The sequence below is a fragment of the Petromyzon marinus genome, chromosome 1 (assembly GCF_048934315.1).
Source record: "Petromyzon marinus isolate PM22_M1 ecotype Great Lakes invasive population chromosome 1, UKy_Petmar_22M1.pri1.0, whole genome shotgun sequence".
NCBI classification, from domain to species: domain Eukaryota; kingdom Metazoa; phylum Chordata; class Hyperoartia; order Petromyzontiformes; family Petromyzontidae; genus Petromyzon; species Petromyzon marinus.
In genome coordinates, this window is record NC_133667.1 from 32091261 (window position 1) to 32110294 (window position 19034).

The 19034-nt window shown below is 48.2% G+C and overlaps 1 protein-coding gene across 10 annotated transcripts in view; it reads right to left on the minus strand.

Annotated features, from left to right (window-relative positions):
• Positions 1-19034, minus strand: part of MEF2C (myocyte enhancer factor 2C) — a 119855-nt gene that overhangs the window by 90346 nt on the left and 10475 nt on the right. For 6 of the 10 annotated variants that reach the window (XM_076067133.1, XM_076067130.1, XM_076067127.1 and 3 more), the window contains exon 1: positions 8611-8753. The exons of 1 other annotated variant lie outside the window; for it this stretch is intronic. The gene's annotated coding sequence lies outside the window, so the exon portion shown is untranslated. Of the gene's footprint in view, positions 1-2527; positions 3248-8610; positions 8754-19034 lie in introns of those variants that run through there. 3 more of the 10 variants (XM_076067141.1, XM_076067136.1, XM_076067118.1) reach the window with 3 other exon arrangements.

The window sequence follows — 19034 nt, forward strand, 5'->3', positions numbered from 1 at the left end:
AAATAAAACAATATTTTATTGTTTCCCTTCTATGTGACTTTACCGAAAGAACCAAGAATATACATACCTACATATACATAATCTCATATGCCATATTACCTTTTCTCTCAATGGACTTCAGTAGTTCAGTACCTATACAGAATTAGTCCTGCAATGTCACTGTGTATTTGTGATGCGATAGAGGAAAACATAACATATGGGTGACGTTGTTTATGCAGAATAAGTACACAATGTTTATTTTCAATACGTCGAGAACAATAATAATAAAAACAATATGATAATAAATTATAAACAAAGACAGCCTTTGCTGCAACCGAAAGGTTATGTTGTGTTCGTGGTACAATGGAGAAAATACGGATGGTATTGTTTATGCCGAATAGAGTACGTTGAACAGAATAATTTACAGCGTTTGCCAATCCACTGCTGGATGAAGGCTTCTCCGTGCGAATGATAAACAATGTAATACTGTGCACGCGTTATAAACACAACTGGCCCTAGCCCAAAGAGCAAGCCCACTCGCTGGCTCAGATGTGCCCCTTCCCAGACTTTGGACACTCTGTAAACAACGCATTTCCTTCGCCAATAGCAAGAATGCTCAAGTTAAACATTAGCCGCAGAAAAGCAACGGTAAAATACGTCAGACCCTGGCTAAATGAATCCAGCGACCTCAAGTTGCCTGTATACAACTGTACCGAATTGAAAATAACAGTCTAATACGTCGATGCAGTTCGGCACTCGCAATTTTTGCAACGCAGCGTACGGCAGGATGCCCTGCTTCTTCTTCGGCTGCGCACGTTCACAAACGTCGCACGTGGGTGAAGTATGGTCAAATACCCCCCCCCCCCGGCCAGCCCATACATAACCCCGTGACTCAGGCAGAGTGAGGAAATCCCTTATCTTGGGTAGCTTGGCTGTATATGTGCATACTCTAAAAAGGAGCCACTGATTGAAACGTTTTTTTTGTAAAAGGCAATGGCTAAAGACGAATGTGGCAGATTGTCTTAAATGTACAATTAAAGATTCGTATTGTTGTCAATATAAACAAAAACGGTGCAATGTAATGACATATCAACTTACAATTAATTATAGGTATGTAACACGGGGTAATGTGCAACTATTTGGCAACTCTCAGCCCCCGTTTCGGTCATGGGGATTGTTTGTCCATACTTCACCACGCTGGTCAGTGCGAGTTGGTGAGGAGGAAAGTTCAAGGCCCACCAGATATATATACAGACCTGTATATTCACATACACATGCAAGTATACCTACTTGTCAAATTCGTTCAAGTCAAATTAAGTCAAGGTGGGAAAAAGTATATAGCCCCGGTCATAGGAATGTGGAATTTACGAAACACTGACCCAACGTCCACAAAATGAAATTGTCACGGCCCTAGGCAAGTTTGAGATTAGGCAAATCAACTTTAATGCATGATTCATGTATCCATAATTGCTATTGTGCTCATTATACCCTGTTCAACACATGAAGGTAATTTCATCTTTCTCTCCTCGAGTATGGATTAACTTTTTGCTCATTCAGTGATGACTGTGGTGACTAAATCTAAGGCAATAAGCTCCCGTACGTTCGTACCTTTTACAGATTGCCAAGTACACCAATGGCACTGTAATGTACACGCCAATATGCAAAGTGCCTATCTTTAGAAGTGAATGTCAAAACGTGTCAAGTGACCTCAATAGGTCCAGCTGTTTGATGCGTAGTTTGAAGGTCAGTTTTTGACTCCACAACATGTCATCATTAATGGTACATGTAATTCTATATTGTACTATCATGCGTGCCATTCTCAAGACTTTATGACCGCCTTTGCTACGTACAATATAGGGAATTACATAACATCGTACGTGCAAGGACATTACGGCATTTAATTCCCAACAAGCTATTCGCTTATGCAAATCCTGTTTTATATCTCTCACGTGTATACTATTACACAAACCTTGCAAAAGTACGCATACGTGATGCACAACACACACCACACGCAAGAAATTCTCATCTACGTACCGTAACTTCACCAACCCGCGTTGACCAGCGCGGTGAAGTATGGTCAATGAACACGCCACAATCAGCAACTACGCATGGGTGGCCCTCGTCCAGCAGTGGATGTTTAAAAGCGGCCCTAACGTGTGTGTGTACACATTAATGGGACGCGTGAGATTCTAACACGTGCTTAAAAAGTCATGCTCGTTGCGTAAATCAAACGTGTCGGCTCAGTCCACTGCTGGATGATGAGGCTTCCGATAACACCGTGGGGTTTACTTGACCATACTTCGCTGAGGCTGACAAATACTGCGCAGTACATAGACACCAGACACAATGATCCAAATAATAACGGCAGAATAATCACGCGGGGTTTTTTTTGTTTGTTTTGCAACAAGAAGAAACAAATATCACTTCCCTAAAATACGAAGTCACATAGAAGCAGCTGCTGCTTTAGGGTCACGCAACTCTATTCGTAGTTCGTGCAAGACGCAACTTACTGCATCGACATTGGGAGCTCGTAATGTTGCACCCTCACCTTGCAAAATTTTCTTGGTCGCTTGATTGCGACGACTGCGGTGGACTTCCAGACGCCAATCTCCCGGTTAAAAAAAGTCACCAAAATATGTTTTGTACAAATATTTATTCCAAACAACAAAAAAATAACCCGCCAACAAATCCACTATCCAAAGACTTGTTTCTTCGACGCATGGTCAAGTGCACTTTTCTCCATTACAGCACTTCATCAATTATTATTTGCGACCGTTAAAATGTTGCTCGCACATCACCCACACCATAATCAGCAGAAAGTAAATGTATCTATTTAAAAAAAAAACAGAGAGAGATGAGAGAAGGCGTGATTAGTTTGGCGTTGTTGTTGTTAGCGAGCCCTCCTTATCATGTGTCCGTGGTGGTCACTCTCCAACATCGACTGCAGATGCCATGAACCTTGGGAGCTTATTTCTAAATTCACCGACAGACTCGGACTCCTACTAAGCGATAACGCATTCATTACTCCGACTACCACCACACTTTCAGTAAATACAACGCAACAATGACCACATGCAAATGATCAACATCAACAGATCGGGCCACCTCCCTTCTCCTTGCGCGCACGCGCAATCGTTCAATCGCAATGATGCAACATGAACACAACGATGGGTTAGTAGAAGCGATGGTGATGATGATGATCGTTATTATGAGAACACACACCAAGTATAGCTGCTGACTACTACTGCAGCAGCAACAACAACGACGACAACAGCAGGAGTAGTAGCACAGTGCTTATGGCCGTGCTATATTGCGAGGCTAGTAGTCGTTTCCCTTCTTCATGTGCAGCAGGGTTGAAGGTGAAACTCAATGTTACGGACTCTCTCTCTCTCCCTCTCTCTCTCTCACACACGCACACCCACACACACATAGACCGATGTTTGTTTTTTTTCCAACCTGAAGCCTCTTCTCTTGTGCCTCTGCCCGTCTATTACAGCCCGCCGCTGGCAAGATACACACCACCACCAAGCCACACTTGCAAGAAAGCTAAGAGGAGGTTAACGCACAGCAACTCACGCACACCACAAACAGGCAAAACGGAGGCTTGTTATTTTTTAAACCACAGGCCCCCTCCGTGTCTCTCTCTATTAGAGCACGCCTGTCATACACCAACCACACACATCAACAACGCTGGCGAGTAAGCTAATAGGATAACACAACACACACCACAAACACACAGAGAGGCTTGTGTTTTTGTTTTAAAACACGAGGCCTTCTCTCCCCTCTCGATTACAGCATCTTGCCCCCCTCTCTGTCACACACCAACCCTGTCTCTCGACATACACACACCAACACTGTCTCTCGACACACACACCAACTCTGTCTCTCGACATAGACACACCAACACTGTCTCTCGACATACACACACCAACATTGTCTCTCAACATACACACACCAACACTGTCTCTCGACATACACACACCAACACTGTCTCTCGACATACACACACCAACACTGTCTCTCGACATACACACACCAACACTGTCTCTCGACATACACACACCAACACTGTCTCTCGACATACACACACCAACACTGTCTCTCGACACACACACCAACACTCTCTCTCGACATAGACCAACACTGTCTCTCGACATAGACACACCAACACTGTCTCTCGACATACACCAACACTCTCTCGACATAGACACACCAACACTGTCTCTCGACATACACACACCAACATTGTCTCTCGACATAGACACACCAACACTGTCTCTCGACATAGACACACCAACACTGTCTCTCGACATACACACACCAACACTGTCTCTCGACATACACACACCAACACTGTCTCTCGACACACACACCAACACTCTCTCTCGACATAGACCAACACTGTCTCTCGACATAGACACACCAACACTGTCTCTCGACATACACCAACACTCTCTCGACATAGACACACCAACACTGTCTCTCGACATACACACACCAACATTGTCTCTCGACATAGACACACCAACACTGTCTCTCGACATAGACACACCAACACTGTCTCTCGACATAGACACACCAACGCTGTCTCTCGACATAGACACACCAACACTGTCTCTCGACATACACACACCAACACGGTCTCTCGACATACACACACCAACATTGTCTCTCGACATACACACACCAACATTGTCTCTCGACATACACACACCAACACGGTCTCTCGACATACACACACCAACACTGTCTCTCGACATACACACACCAATATTGTCTCTCGACACACACACCAACTCTGTCTCTCGACATAGACACACCAACCCTGTCTCTCGACATACACCAACAATGTCTCTCGACATATACACACCAACGCTGTCTCTCGACATAGACACACCAACACTGTCTCTCGACATAGACCAACACTGTCTCTCGACATAGACACACCAAACAACCCCACACAAGCAACAAGGCCACTATTATGGTGGCTCACCACGCACATAGAAGCCTGCTTTTATCCACACTTTCTCCTCTCTCTCCGTATCTATTCTACAGCCCTCTTCAAGTACCCCCCCCCCCAACAGCTATCAAAGACACAAAAATCCCCCCCCCCCTCGATAGCATTTAATGGAACTGATGGGGCGAGTGCTGTTAGCGAGCACCCTGTGAATGCCGACAAGGTACGCGATGGGGGAGGGTGGCCAGCACCACGCCCGACCGCCTTTGTCTCCCCAATGACGATGTTTACACTGCGCACCAGGTACTCATTTGAGGCTGAGTCAACCTAAGCGTTGGCCGCGAGCGGGAATAGCGCAGCGCCGCTCATCGCCACACGACCGCTCCCCCATAGCTGTCACAAACGCATTCACCACACAAATACCACACACTCACACCACACTCACACCACACAAACACCACACACTCACCACACACTCACCACACAAACACCTTCACCACACTCACACCACACACTCACCACACAAACACCTTCACCACACAAACACCACACTCACACCACACACTCACCACACACTCACCACACAAACACTACACTCACACCACACTGACATCACACAAACACCTTCACACTCACACCACACTCACACCACACTCACACCACACAAACACCACACTCACACCACACACACACCACACTCACCACCACTCACACCACACTCACATCACACTCACACCACACTCACACAAAAACACACACACCACACTCACACCACACACACACCACACAAACACCACACAAACACCACACAAACACCACACCCACAAAGACAGACCCCACACACACACCACACAAACCCCACACACACACCCCACTCACACCACACACAAACACCACACTCACACCACACTCACACCACACAAACACAACACACACCACACTCACACCACACAACACACAACACACTCACACCACTCACACACCAAATACCACACAAACACCACACTCACAAACACCACACACACACATCACACACAAACACCACACCCACACACATCACACACAAACACCACACCCACACACCACACTCACAAACACCACACCCACACACCACACTCACAAACACCACACCCACACACCACACTCACAAACACCACACCCACACACCACACAAACACCACACTCGCACCACACACACCACACCCAAATAAACAACACAAACACCACATCCACCACACTCACACACACCACACCCACACCACACCCACACAAACACCACACCAAAACCACACACACACAAACACACACACCAACAACAACAACCGCCATTCGCCACTAAGTGGAGGTGACGTCACCACGACACTTGTGCCAGGCCATGTGCACCTTGAGGCCACGTGAAGTGTCGAACGCCCGCTGGCAGGAGGCCACGGGGCAGACCCAGGTGCCACGGATCGACTGACTGAGATGACTGGCTGATGCACCACCTGTGCACCCTACTGTGCCAACCTGCTGTGCTTTAGCCACCCGGCGCTCCGCTCGTTGTTGTGAGCGTCGCTCCTCCGCCCTCCGTTGTTGTTGGAGGGCGACTGCCTCCAACTGCCCAGTAGCGTCCTTCACGAGCCTCCTCCACAGAGGCCGATCTTGACACCGCTGGTACCAGTCATCGGCAAGTCCACTCAGCTCCACGTCCTCCTGTACCACATCACTCCATCTCTTCTCTAGCCCGTGCCGCGCCCGTCTAGCCCCCTCCATCCGGCCGAACAAAAGCTGTTTCGGCATGCGGTGGCTGGGCATGCGGGCTACATGACCCAGCCAACGCAGCCTTGCCTGCCGGAGGAGCTCACCGATGGGACCGTGCCCAGATCTTTCAAGGATTTGCGAGCTCCTCACACAATCCAGCCTGGTTAAACCCAGGATGGATTGTAGGCAGGCTAGCCTAAATGTTTATAACCTGCGAAGATGTTCCATTAGGGGGGTCCACACACCACACACAAACACACCACACACAAAAACACACACCACACACAAAAACACACACACACCACACAAACACCAACCACACCGGCAATGAACCTAAACACAACAAGCACCCAAGAGCTTACTCCGCAGCCTCAATCCTCAAGTTCCTCTTCGCCTTCCCCTAAACCCTCTCACCAGCCCCTGCCGCTGTCAGACACACACACAGACAACAGCCTTGTCATTTACGGAAAGACTCCCTATGTCAGACACGGACAGAGACACACACAGACAGACAACAGCCTTGTTATTTACGGAAAGACTCCCTATGTCAGACACGGACAGAGACACACACACAGACAACAGCCTTGTTATTTACGGAAAGACTCCCTATGTCAGACACGGACAGAGACACACACAGACAGACAACAGCCTTGTTATTTACGGAAAGACTCCCTATGTCAGACACGGACAGAGACACACACACAGACAACAGCCTTGTTATTTACGGAAAGATTCCCTATGTCAGACACGGACAGAGACACACACACAGACAACAGCTTGTCATTTACGGAAAGACTCCCTATGTCAGACACGGATAGAGACACACAGAGACAACAGCCTTGTCATTTACGGAAAGATTCCCTATGTCAGACACGGACAGAGACACACACACAGACAACAGCCTTGTCATTTACGGAAAGACTCCCTATGTCAGACACGGACAGAGACACACAGAGACAACAGCCTTGTTATTTACGGAAAGACTCCCTATGTCAGACACGGACAGAGACACACAGAGACAACAGCCTTGTTATTTACGGAAAGACTCCCTATGTCAGACACGGACAGAGACACACACACAGACAACAGCCTTGTTATTTACGGAAAGACTCCCTATGTCAGACACGGACAGAGACACACACAGACAACAGCCTTGTCATTTACGGAAAGACTCCCTATGTCAGACACGGACAGAGACACACACACAGACAACAGCCTTGTTATTTACGGAAAGACTCCCTGTCAGACACGGACAGAGACACACACACAGAGACAACAGCCTTGTTATTTACGGAAAGACTCCCCAAGTCAGACACGGACAGAGACACACACACACAGAGACAACAGCCTTGTTATTTACGGAAAGATTCCTTATGTCAGACACGAACAGAGACACACACACAGACAACAGCCTTGTTATTTACGGAAAGACTCCCTGTCAGACACGGACAGAGACACACAGATACAGACGCAAATAAAAAACAGGGGACTGGTTTTAGCAACAACCTCTCTCCTGTCCTCATTGCCGATTCCCTAACCCCTGTCAAACACACACACACACAGATATAGATACACACACACAGATATAGATACACACACAGAGATATAGACACACACACACGACACAGGCCGCAATTTTCACCGAATCGACTCTTCTCCGGTCTTCTTTGCATCTCCCTGTTCTCTCCCCCCTCCCTTACCCTCTCACTGTCAACCCTTACTCGCTGTCACACGCGCACGCAGAGAGACAGCAACAAACGCACACGGCAAGCAAAGCCTCTTCTCCCACCCCCACCACCTAAATACACGTGAAAAACACAGACGCCGTCTAAAAATTCCGGCAAAGCTCACGCGTCTCGCAAAGAGGGCAAAAAAAGGCCCCAAAAAAATGATCAGCAGCCGCCGTCGCCGCCGTGGTTGCTATTTTTACTAACCAGTAGAATGTGTCCGTCGCGGGGCCCGAGATGAAAATTCGTAACAAACCTCGGCCGCTGCTATTTTTAGGGATTATGGCCGAGGGTGAAGCCGGAGCCGAGAGAGAGAAGAGGCTCCTCCCACTTCCCCTCTGGCCACGCCCCCCGTCACCACCCGTACACGCCCCCTACACCCCCCCCCCCATACACCCCTCCTACCCCGCCGCACCCCCGCCTCGTGCTCCACCCCCCCCCACCTCTCGCCACCACCCACCCACCCCAGCTCGTCTCCATGACAACCCACCCCCACCACCACGGAAATGTATCCCTCCGCAAAGTAGCGCCGGAGAAGGGGAGGGGGGGGGTGGGCGAGAATGGTTGTGACGAGGTTTGTTCTAAGCGGACGGATGATAATGTTGGGTGTTGAGACGCGGTTTGGGATGCTTGGCCATACGCTTGCGGCGAGTGGAAGCGATTTTAAAAAGCGTAGCTTTTCGTGGTAAACGTACGCACTATTTGCGGGACGGGGCCGCTTCGCTCCTTAAAATGCGTCAAGTGACGCGCGCTGACGTCAATGGGATCGGCGGGCGGAGGGAGGAACGGGGGAGATAAGACTTTGGACGTGTCCAATTTCATACGAGGGTGTATTAAATTATATTACATGAATTGTATTATTATCTTCCAATTAATACACTCCTTTTTAATTAATATACTGTGCTTTAACCTCTTACTAATTTCCCCCGTGTTGAAATTATTTCCATTATTGTTATATCTCCCATTAAAATGTCAACCCCCCCCCATGTTGCCATGTTTTTCTCCTCTTTGGTTTCGCCCAATCTTGATTGACGTCATCGGAGGGGAGGGGGTGGGGCGGGCGGGTGAAAGCGGGGGGGGGGGGAAGTAGCGTTCCCCCCAAATCCCCCCGCCCCTCGTAACACCCTTACCCCCTCCCCTCACTCATCACCCCCCCCCCCCCCCCCTGACCGGCTGGTATCGCAAACAAGACCAGCACCCCCATTCCAATTCCCAAAGTAAGCCCCCTATCAATTTAGCTGGGGATGGTAGGGGGGGTGGGGGTACAGCTGACCACAAAATATACAAAGACAAAGATCCCCCGTATAGCTGTTGACGGACTGCTGGGGAAAGGGTTTGTACCTATAAAGGCCGGCACGACACACACTAATGGTGTAGGTGACAAAAGCACCACGTCCGGCCGCCTTTGTCTCCACAAATGACGATGTCTACACACCGCACCAGGTACTCATTTGAGGCTGAGTCGACCTAGGGGAGGCCCAGGACCGGTCCAGATAATCGTCACCGGTGTTGGCCGTGAGCGGGAATCTAACTCGGGCCGCCGGGTTCGTAGCGAAGCAGCGCACTCACCGCTACGGCTGCCTTACAAAAAGAGACACACACACAGACACACAGACGCCAGTGAGCACTGGACATTGAGGGCTATTGGTGCTAAACATTAGCGGGAAAATGACTGCACTTCCCTTAAACTTTTGTTTACATTTAATGCCACTTACACGCGGGTGAAATCTGCCCCATGTCCTGTGGTGCTGTTGGATAATTCACATCGCAGGATCGTGAGAGGTGGCAGCAGATTGAGGAGGCTTTCATCCAGCTGTGGATCGAACATGGCTTATGATGATGATACATACAGATACATGTAGGGTCCTTTCTGAAAATTCACTGTTGGATGAATAGAAGACCTCTCCCATGCGTTGAGGGTCGTGGTGGTAAAATGGAGTTGGGGGGGGGGAGAGTTATTTGACCATACTTCACCGGTAGGGGTTGGTTGAGGATAAGTGAATACATTTGTATTTATATGACCAGGCGAAAGCTATTTGAGGTTAAAGTGTTTTTACACGGGAGACCTGAACACGGAAAAATAATAATAATGCGGAAATGTCCGCGTGTTGAAGGACAAAATGAAAACAAAACAATCTCAAAGTAAAATTAAACAAGGAAAGAAAATAATCTTCGAAATACGATACATGTAAATAAAGGGGTTTTTTAAATCACCAAAAACATTCCAGATAAGTATACATTTCTTCAAAGGTAATACTGCAGTGCCAGGACTATACTATATATACATTTTTAAAACTGATTTGGGGCTAAGAAATAAGCAGCAGAGAGCAGTATAGAAAACATAAATTGTTGTACTGTGCTTATATGCTCCTACGACTATGCTCCTCGCCATTCAACCCGCTCTGACCATCGTAGCGTGCGTGGTGAGGTATGGTCACATACAGTGAGGGAAAAAAGTATTTGATCCCCTGCTGATTTTGTACGTTTGCCCACTGACAAAGAAATGATCAGTCTATAATTTTAATGGTAGGTTTATTTGAGCAGTGTGAGACAGAATAACAACAACAAAAAATCCAGAAAAACGCATGTCAAAAATGTTATAAATTGATTTGCATTTTAATGAGGGAAATAAGTATTTGACCCCCTCTCAATCAGAAAGATTTCTGGCTCCCAGGTGTCTTTTGTACAGGTAACTAGCTGAGATTAGGAGCACACTCTTAAAGGGAGTGCTCCTAATCTCAGCTTGTTACCTGTATAAAAGACACCTGTCCACAGAAGCAATCAATGAATCAGATTCCAAATTCTCCACCATGGCCAAGACCAAAGAGCTCTCCAAGGATGTCAGGGACAAGATTGTAGACCTACACAAGGCTGGAATGGGCTACAATACCATTGCCAAGCAGCTTGGTGAGAAGGTGACAGCAGTTGGTGCGATTATTCGCAAATGGAAGAAACACAAAAGAACTGTCAATCTCCCTCGGCCTGGGGCTCCATGCAAGATCTCACCTCGTGGAGTTGCAATGATCATGAGAACGGTGAGGAATCAGCCCAGAACTACACGGGAGGATCTTGTCAATGATCTCAAGGCAGCTGGGACCATAGTCACTAAGAAAACAATTGGTAACACACTACGCCGTGAAGGACTGAAATCCTGCAGCACCTGCAAGGTCCCCCTGCTCAAGAAAGCACATATACATGCCCGTCTGAAGTTTGCCAATGAACATCTGAATGATTCAGAGGACAACTAGGTGAAAATGTTGTGGTCAGATGAGACCAAAATGGAACTCTTTGGCATCAACTCAACTCGCCGTGTTTGGAGGAGGAGGAATACCTGCCTATAACCCCAAGAACACCATCCCCACCGTCAAACATGGAGGTAGAAACATTATGCTTTGGGGGTGTTTTTCTGCTAAGGGGACAGGACAACTTCACCGCATCAAAGGGACGATGGACGGGGCCATGTACCGTCAAATCTTGGGTGATAACCTCCTTCCCTCAGCCAGGGCATTGAAAATGGGTCGTGGATGGGTATTCCAGCATGACAATGACCCAAAACACACGGCCAAGGCAACAAAGGAGTGGCTCAAGAAGAAGCACATTAAGGTCCTGGAGTGGCCTAGCCAGTCTCCAGACCTTAATCCCATAGAAAATCTGTGGAGGGAGCTGAAGGTTCGAGTTGCCAATCGTCAGCCTCGAAACCTTAATGACTTGGAGAAGATCTGCAAAGAGGAGTGGGACAAAATCCCTCCTGAGATGTGTGCAAACCTGGTGGCCAACTACAAGAAACGTCTGATCTCTGTGATTGCCAACAAGGGTTTTGCCACCAAGTACTAAGTCATGTTTTGCAGAGGGGTCAAATACTTATTTCCCTCATTAAAATGCAAATCAATTTATAAAATTTTTGACATGCGTTTTTCTGGATTTTGTTGTTGTTATTCTGTCTCTCACTGTTCAAATAAACCTACCATTAAAATTATAGACTGATCATTTCTTTGCCAGTGGGCAAACGTACAAAATCAGCAGGGGATCAAATACTTTTTTCCCTCACTGTAACCCCATGACCCCGCACACGCAACAGAGGATTGTTAAAGGTATGTCTCTATAAAGCAATAATTCGTGGGAAACCGACTTTGAAAGAGTAAAGGTAGGGGACAGAGGGCAGTGCACAGGACCCGTTCAAGATATCACTCAGTAGCTGATATCAAGCCTCGGCCGGGAATCAAACTCAGGCAGTCGTGTGCGTAACTCAGCGCCGCACTAACCACTCCGCCACCGCTCCTTTCATCCTACCACCACCACTAATTCTAAACTCAGACGTTCAAAGCGTGAGACACGCGCGCCGAGAGCGTTGAAGGAATTAAAAAAAACCCACGGTAAGTATTTTATAACCGGCCACAGAAATTACTTGCGTACAAAAAAAAGGTTGAATCAAAATGACCATTGAAAATATCGACCGTACGCAACATTTGCAGGCGTGAGTGGCATATAACAGGCCTTGGAAAACTCTCTTAACCCCTGCCCCCCACTCCCTCTGTGTCTTAAGCACGGCCCCGTCGTGTCTCCACCGCCTCCGCGCGTTTACCAGTCTCGCTAGCGCGCCAGTGTGTCACCACTGCCCCGTTTAGACTTCGCCACAACAGGCAATACGCGGGGGCCGTGAAGTAAATGACTCGGCAAGTGGTGCAACACTCGTCCTTGCCTTCTTGTCTTGGCGCACGTGGCGCACACTGTGTGGGCACACCGTAGATTGATCGACAGGCAAGCATCCATGCGCGATCCTTCGCACGGCACGTGGCAGTCTTTTGTGTTTAGAGAACGGCCCCGCGGAAGCAGCTATCACAGAGCCACTTCTGAGATCACTTTCATGGTCCACACACACACACACACGCGTCCCCGCCTCAATCGCTCCACCACATGAGAGTACAGTCCTGTGACGTTTATCGCACGATCGTCAAACGAATATTTGAATCACCAGAGGAACCATTTAGCCAAAACCAAATGAATTTGATGTGTTTTCGTGCAGTCATTGGTGGGAGAGCTGGGATTAATGATCAACTATCTACCCTTGAGTACCGGGTTTAATCGCAGACAGCTGCCTGGATTCAAACCCATGGTATCAGCTGTGCCAGCTCAGTGCTCTGACCTCTGAGCCATCTGGCCATCTCCCAGTACTTCATGCACATTCGTACGAACGATACAGTACAGGGTGGTCCAAAAGTCAGGACACATCGGGTGAGGTCCGGTGGCGAGATGTTGATTACCTTGCGTGGTATACATGAGGACGTGGGTTCGATCCCGACCTTGACGCCTCTGTATGTTTGGAGTTTGCATGTTCTTCCCGTGGCCGAGTGGGTTTTTATCTGAGTCCTCCGGGTTTTACGTCCACGTTTAGAATCAACATTACGCGTTTCGAGTATTTGGCTGCTATAAATTTCCACACGATAAGCCACTTCGTTGAGCTATCATTTGTGACCAGGTCGCTTTTGACAAATAATTATATATGTCAGTGGGCCTCACCTGGTAAAAAAAGAGGTTTAAGTTCATTTCATTATTTTCAACACTGGCATTACAATTGAATTGTTTTTCTTTAAGTTAATATTTTATCTATTATTATTAATTTATATTTTTTTTGTAGGGGTCACCTCAAATCCTTCGTTTACAAAACTCGACCAAGATCCCTGAAAAATTGAGACAATAAAACATAATGGATCAACGTTTAAAGATTACACATGTAATCTTTAAAAAGTCCTAAATAAATTAGCAATAAAAATCATGCATGCATTAATGTTAATGGCAGTCAGTTTCAACACTTGTTAAAATACATTAAATAATCCAATGTGATAGCTCATTGGGGCTCACCTGGTAAAATTGTTTAGTTTATTTGTCAAAATAAATATAATAACCTTATGTGCCCATACCTTTGGGCCACCCTGTACAATGTGGGGTGTGTGTATAGCGTTGCGAGAACAAGATTATAAATTATCGTGTAAATATATCACTATTGTCTTGAAATTTATGGACGTATGAAAATATTAAGCAAAGAGTGATGAGTAAATTACGTTGCTATGAAAACAAGATCGGTCAACAGAACTGAATGATCCTTGGATTTAATTGGACTGTGTATGACACTACACTGTATAAAGGTGTCATATTTTACACTGTACATATAGTGACTGATGTAAATCCAATGGTGTCCTCGAATGGCTAGAAGAACTCAATTGCTGTGCAACATCCACATCTGCTTAACTGTCGTGCTTTTAGTGAAGCAAGTAATTCCCCTCCCTGGAGCTCTCTAGAGCCTCCCTCCCTGGAACTCCCTCCCTGGCGCTCCCTCCCTGGAGCTCCCTCCCGAGAGCTCCCTCCCTGGAGCTCCCTCCCTGGAGCTCCCCTCCGAGAGCTCCCTCCCTGGAGCTCTCTCCCTGGGGCTCCCTCGCTGGAGCTCCCTCCTAGAGCTCCCTCTCTAGAGCTCCCTCCCTGGAGCTCCCTCCCCTGGAGCTCCCTCCCTAGAGCTCCCTCCCTAGAGCTCCCTCCCTGGAGCTCCCTCCCTGGAGCTCCCTCCCTAGAGCTCCCTCCCTGGAGCCTCCCTCCCTGGAACTCACTCCCTGGAGCTCCCTCTCTGGAACTCTCTAGAGCTCCCTCCCTAGAGCTCCCTCCCTAGAGCTCCCTCCATAGAGCTCCCTCCCTAGAACTCCCTCCCTGGAGCTCCCTCTCTGAACTCTCTAGAGCTCCCTCCCTGGAGCTCCCTCCCTGGAGCTCCCTCTCTGGAGCTCCCTCCCTAGAGCTCCCTCCCTGGAGCCCCCTCTCTAGAGCTCCCTCCCTGGAGCTCCCTCCCTGGAGCTTCCTCCAGTGGATGCCCTCTGCCAGCAGTGGCTTAAACAGGCTACTGCAGGCCTGCGCCTTTACCTTTGTATATACAGTACATTGATGATGAAGCACAAGAGACCTGAGGCGCAGCAAAGGAAAGGCAGCTACCACCCCTGAACTGATTGATGAGATGAGTTTGAGAATATTTGTGTGTGTGTTCGTAACAGATGGAGCGGGTGGGGGGGGGAATAGTGAATTGGCTAAGATTGAGGAGATCACCAAGGAAAGCATGAACAAGGTCATATTAAAGGATTGTGAATATGGGGGGGGGGGGGGAAGCTATTTTATAGGCAATGTCCTGTTAAGTGGCAAGCCATATTAATACACGGCCTAATTGGAGGTGTTTTTTTGTTCACTACCATAAATTTCAATTAAGGAGCCAGTGGAAAAATCCACAATGTCGCGTTTGCACTGTGCATATTCCTACCACAACACACATACAATGGCAGGCATCAGCACATATGCTGATTGATTGATGTCCTTATTTAACCAGGTGAGAGCCTATTGAGATTATATATGCATGAGGATATTGATGGGAGAGGGCAAGTTCGCATCTGCTGCTGATGTGGCACTATACCTCCTAGGCGTGATGTGTCGCTGTGTTTTAATACTTCATGTTTGTTGTGTTGTTTTTATTTGGGATTATTATCCTGTATGTATATCAGGTTAGCTCTTGGACGTCCTTAAATCCGAGAATATTTCCTCCTCATATGAAAGCTAGCTACTAATCTCCACCCAGATTCTCGCTGGTGTAATCGTGTTATGCCGACCAGAAATGAATATCAACATCGACATTAAGCATCGTCTTATGGGCTAGAGTACGGTATACTGCATATATAAAAAACATAAACATCTAAATTGCTGGCCAAATGCTCGATATTCAAGTAATGATCCAGAACAGGCAGAATCATGATCTTTATTTAGACGGGAGGAATCCGATGAGATATTAAGCTCTTTTTGACAGATGTCCAAATACAAACTCATAAAACCCGAAGCAATACCACATAGGGATTTCAACATTATACTGTGCTGTACTTTGTCTGAGAAAGCTTCTCCGAGTCGCAATACTCTTTCAAGAGGTTGTGCTGCTTCATTGATTTGACCGGTTCCGACTTTGAGGTTTTTTTTTGTCTTTATTTGGAATACCCGGACAAACCCCACCATACATATGAAGGGGAACAACACACAACAAACTCCGCACAGATGACTCTAAGTACCAGGACCCTCATCGTGCTGGCCACCCTAGCCGCCCGACGAGAGTGCTTTCGTGACTTTCACATTTCACGAATTCTTTACGTGGATGATCCCACCACCAACCCTCTGTTACCATAAAAAGCGACGGATCTCACGCGTGCGTCACCACGCAAGTTGCTCTGTGATCTCACGACAGGTTGAGGCGGGGGGGGTGATGCGAGAGGGTGCCGCGGCTGATGTATGGAGAGGCAAGACGAGAGGGGGGAAAGATGAGCAGGTGAATACTTAATGAGGGGACTAAACCGTGAAATTTCACGTGCGCACCAGACGGAATAAATCCCCCCCCCCCCCCCCCCCGAAGAAAAAGTTACAATATGCACCCAGAAAACACTCCAGTCAACTCACCCACCCACCCGTAACAAAAAACAATGATAATAAAAAAGACTACGTAAATCCGAGTGGCTGGGTGCATTGTAACGCCAGACTTCCCCAGGATTGTCGCCACACAATGCGAACAATTTGAACGCCTCGCTCGCCGCGTGAATACCTCGAAGCGTCATGCACAGACGTTATGTCCTCTCCCCCCCGTGACTCTTTTGAGCGCTGATTATTTACTCGAGCCCGACACTCACGCTACCAGACATCTGTGGAAAAAGAGCGTAATAGCTCATTAGATTCCTCCAGTGTAAATCAATATTCTCATTTTGACTTCAGTCTCTCCGGTGAACAACAACGAGAAAGACGACAACAACCGCCACTCGCCACTAAACGGCGGAGACATCACCAGTGCTTGTGGCAGGCTAGGTGCACTCCGAGGCCACGTGAAGCGTCAAGGGGATCACTGGAAGATCACGGTACAGACCCAAGGTGCCGTGAGTTCACACAGACAACAAAGACAAAGATCCGCAGTGTAGCCTTGACAGGGATGGGTTGGGAGGGCATCACCACGCTCGGCCGCCTTTGTCTCCCCATACATGAAGACGGAGATGCCCCCCCCCAACCTCTTGTCACTGTATAGCCTTGACAGACTTTTGGGGTAAGTGCTGTTAGCGAGCACCTATGAAGGCCGGCACGGCACACGAGGGGGTGGGTGGCCAGCACCACACACGGCCGCCTTTGCCTCCCTCGTGGCGATGTTTACTACACACCGCAGCAGGTACTTCATGTAAGGCTGAGTCGACCTAGGGGAGGCCCAGGACCGGTTGAGATAATCGTCACTGGCACACACACACACACAGAGCGACACGCGCACACACAAAACACGTGCTACTCACGTTAAAGTGGACTAATAGATTTATGCACCCATGCCGGACACTTATATAATGGCTTTTCTTCACGTGCATTCTCACCCCCCCCCTTGTTTAAATCCCATCAGAATGTCACACAGTGCCGACTCCGCTCGCAGCGCCGATGCACAATAGTTTGTGATTGTACCAAACAGGTGCCGTTGGTGCCATTACTGCTCACTGACGCACGTGGGAGATTTGGCAGTGAGCTCGAGCCATTGTCGCTTTGATCGCAGTGCCTGCGCTAAGCTCGCCCACAGAGTGACAGGAGCCTGTGTGTGTGTGTATGTCGCTTTGTGTGTGCCTGTTTGTGTGTGTTGGTGGGTGTCTTTGCGAGAGTTTATGTGTGTTTATGTGTTGTTGCAGGGAGCGGTAGTGCGTCCGTTAGCGCGCTGCGCTCCGAACCCGGCGATCCGAGTTCGATTCCCGCTCGCATGGCCAACACCGGTGACGATTATCTGAACCTGTCCTGGGCCTCCCCTAGGTTGACTCAGCCTCAACATGAGTACCTGGTGCGGTATGTAAACATCGTAATTGGGGAGACAAAGGCGGTCGGGCGTGCTCCTGACCATCCACCTCCTCGTGTACCGTTCTGGCCTTCATAGGTGCTATTTGCTAACAGCACTTGCCCCCATAGTCTGTCAAGGCTATAGGGGGGATCTTTGTATCTGTGTGTTGGAGAGCAGTAGTGTGGTGGTTCGTCGCGCACTGCGATTCCCGGCTCACGGCCAACATCAGTGACAAATATCGGAATCAGTCTCAAACGAGTACCGCACCTTGCGCAGTCGTGTGAGAACAACAGAACCGGGGAGACAAAGGCGGCCGGGCCTGGGTATAGCCGCACCACCGCCCGAGTGCACCGTCCCACGGCTGACATCACTGCCCCCAAAAGTCGACAGCAAATGTGATCTCGCGTTGAAGAACATTGCGATGTCACGCGAAAGAGGTTTGCTAAACGTTCATCACGGGATAAAAACAGTTGCAGCGCGATTTAGCCATATCGACTTATAACTCTGGCCCTAAACCTCAACCCTAAATAACCTTATACGGTGGTCCTAAGCCTCCCTGTTCACAAACAAACGCAGTTTCTAACCAACAATCTCTAACTTTATCCCCCGCCAGCCATAAAAGCCGAGTCCTCAACTATACCCCCCTCACCCGAAATGACCCCCGCTTAAATGACCCCGAGTCACCATGGCAAGCCGTGACCTTTAAAGGGCGCGGTGGCTGTGCGTTCACCTTCCTTAAACAAAAATACCTCGGACTCTTGATGAAAGGATGAGAAAC